Here is a 3751-nt window from a genome sequence, read left to right on the forward strand (position 1 = left end):
CTGACCCTCGTGGTGCACCCGTAAGGCGGTTGACACTCTTCTTTTGGTGCAAGAAAGCTAATTTTATGAGAAAGATCTGGGCGAAAGATTCACCCCAATCGGAGTTACAGATCTCCAGATATAAAGGAAACGGTGAAGGGGTAGAATCAGAGAACGCAGAAACAGAGAGATAGATCCAATCTCGGAGGGGCTATCGCCCCTCCCAAGCCATGTGAGCCAAGAAACAGAGGGGAAACCCTTCTCCCATCTAGGGAGGAGGTCAAGGAAGAAGAAGAAGAAGGGGGCCCCTCTCCCCCTTGCTTCCGGTGGCGCCGGAGCGCTGCCGGGGGCCATCATCATCATCGCGATCTTCACCAACACCGCCGCCATCTTCACCAACATCTCCACCAAATCTTCCTCCTTCTATGCAGCGGTGTAACCTCTCTCTTACCCGTTGTATTCTCTACTTAAACATGGTGCTCAACGCTATAAATTATTCCCCAATGATGTATGTCTATCTTATGATGTTTGAGTAGATCTGTTTTGTCCTATGGGTTAATTGATGATTGTGATTGGTTTGAGTTGCATGTTTTATTATTGGTGTTGTCCTATGGTGCTCTCCGTGTCGCGCAAGCGTGAGGGATCCCTGCTGTAGGGTTTGCAATATGTTTATGATTTGCTTATGGTGGGTGGCGTGAGTGACAGAAGCACAGACCCGAGTAAGTAGGTTGTTTGCGTATGGGATAAAGGGGACTTGATACTTTAATGCTATGGTTGGGTTTTACCTTAATGATCTTTAGTAGTTGCGGATGCTTGCTAGAGTTCCAATCATAAGTGCATATGATCCAAGTAGATAAAGTATGTTAGCTTATGCCTCTCCCTCAAATAAAATTGCAATAATGATTACCGGTCTAGTTATCGATTGCCTAGGGACAAATAACTTTCTCATAACAAAAAGCTCTCTACTAATATTTACTTTATTGCTTCTTTATCTAAACAGCCCCTAGCTTTTATTTACGTGCTCTTTATTATCTTGCAAACCTATCCAACATCTCCTACAAAGTACTTCTAGTTTCATACTTGTTCTAGGTAAAGCGAACGTCAAGCGTGCGTAGAGTTGTATCGGTGGTCGATAGAACTTGAGGGAATATTTATTCTACCTTTAGCTCCTCGTTGGGTTCAACACTCTTGCTTATCGAAAACTGTTGCGATCCCCTATACTTGTGGGTTATCAAGACCTTTTTCTAGCGCCGTTGCCGGGGAGTCATAGCGTGGGGTGAATATTCTCGTGTGTGCTTGTTTGCTTTATCACTAAGTAATTTTTATTTGCTGTTCTTAGTTGTTTTCTATCTTTAGTTGTGGGTAGGAAATGCAAAATACCAAAAAAATTAGTTGTACCTACTGCTCCAATGGTTGAGGAACCACTCAAAATCTATCACACTACTGAAGCTTTTTACTTGGATCATCTTCGATCCCTATGTGCTCGTGCTGAAACCCCAACTAGCTTAGTTGAGGGCAAATCTTTAGATGAGCATGCTTGTTATGTGTGACATCGTATATCTGAAAAAGGGAAACTATTATGGGGTCAAATTCAACGTTTGCAATGCTATGCTTGGAATTTATGTGAAATATATGATGTTACTTGTTGTTCTGAAGACCCTAAGAAACACCTACCCTATCAATGCTTGTTTAGTGATAATGGAATCGTATCTTCGTATGCTAAGGGTGTTTACAATTACTATGATGTTCAACAAATTGAAGAATTTGTTGCTTTTAAGGGTGCTTTGGAAATTGCTTCTTTGATTGAAAAGTATGATGCTACTCTTCACAATCCTGAAAATTTTGCCATACTTGAATATTGTTATGAGAATTATGCTTCTAATGCCTATGTTAAACAATATATCGAGGCTTACCCCGCTGTCCAAGAAGAGACTAATATTTTGCAGGAGCCTATGGAAGAGGAAATTGATGAAACTGTGAGCTCATTGAATGAAAAAGATGATGAGGAGAGCGAAGAACAAAAGGAGGAAGAGCGGATTGATCACCTGTGCCCACCTTGTAATGAGAGTAACTCTTCAACTCATACATTGTTTAATTCCCCTTCGTGCTTACCGAAGGATGATTGCTATGACCCCGTTGATTCTATTGAAATATCCCTTTTTGATGATGCTTGCTATGCTTGTGGCCAAGATGCCAATATGAATTATGCTTATGGATATGAACTTGATATAGTTCCTTATGTTAAACATGAAATTGTTGCTATTGCACCCACGCATGATAGTCTTATTATCTTTTTGAACTCTCCCTACTACACTATATCGGAGAAGTTTGTGCTTATTAAGGATTATATTGATGGGTTGCCTTTTACCGTTGCACATAATGATTTTGATGAATATAATATGCATGTGCTTGCTGCTCCTACTTGCAATTATTACGAGAGAGGAACTATACCTCCACCTCTCTATGTTTCCCATACGATAGAATTTCAAGAAATTGCTTATACTATGCATTGGCCTTTATTTGGTGTGCATGAATTGTTCTTTTATGACATGCCGATGCATAGGAAGATAGTTAGACTTCGTCATTACATTATATATGTTACTTTGTGCTCATTACTAAATTACAAATCATTGTTAATTAAAATTGGCTTTGATATACCTTGGGATCCGGGTGGATTCATTACTTGAGCACTAAATGCCTAGCTTAATGGCTTTAAAGAAAGCGCTGCCAGGGAGGCAACCCGGAAGTTTTAGAGAGTCATTTATTTCTGTTGAGTGCTTTTATTTAGTTTAAGAACACAAAAATAGAGAGGGTAACCTAAAAACTTTTCAAAAAGGAAAGTGAAAGTGAGAAAGACAAGCATTGTTGAAGTGGGAGAGCTCCTTGAACTTTGTTCATGCTCACGGAAACTTTGTGAATCTTGATTATAGAAACTTTTCATAAAAAATAATTATTCCCTTGTACAATTCCATTGTATTATAAAAATAATGTGCTAAGGTTTGCCTTTAAGATGTTTACAATGCTTGTTGGTTTATACGGTGCAGAACAGAAACTTTGGCTGTAGTGCATGATTTTACATTTTTAACTGGAAAGTCAAACGGTTCTGATTCCTTTTTCACTGTCTTGCTGTATAACTTGTTTATTTTTACTAATTTTGGTAGAATTTTTGGGGTACCAGAAGTATGGTGGATGTTCAGATTGCTACAGACTGTTCTGTTTTTGATGCATAGTTTGCTTGTTTTGATGAATCTATCAATTTATATCTGTGGATTAAGCCATGAAAAAGCTATATTATAGTAGACACAGTGCAAAAACAATATATGAATTGGTTTGCAACAGTACTTAGAGTGGTGATTTGCTTTATTATACTAACAGATCTTACCGAGTTTTCTGTTGAAGTTTTGTGTGGATGTAGTGTCTAATCGAGGATGTCTCGATATGAGGAAAAGGAAGAGAGGCAAGAGCTCAAGCTTGGGGATGCCCGAGGCACCCCAAGTAAATATTCAAGGAGACTTAAGCGTCTAAGCTTGGGGATTCCCCAGAAGGCATCCCCTCTTTCTTCAACAAGTATCAGTATGCTTTCGAATTCGTTTCGTTCATGCATTATGTGCAAGTCTTGGAGCGTCTTTTGCATTTAGTTTTCACTTTTATTTTATGCACCATGCTGTTATGAGATAGTACTTGGTTGATTTATAGAATGCTCATTGCACTTCACTTATATCTTTTGAGTGTGGCTTTATAGAATGCTTCATGTGCTTCACTTATATCATTT

Source organism: Triticum dicoccoides, chromosome 7B (genome assembly GCF_002162155.2).
Source record: "Triticum dicoccoides isolate Atlit2015 ecotype Zavitan chromosome 7B, WEW_v2.0, whole genome shotgun sequence".
Classification (NCBI taxonomy): domain Eukaryota; kingdom Viridiplantae; phylum Streptophyta; class Magnoliopsida; order Poales; family Poaceae; genus Triticum; species Triticum dicoccoides.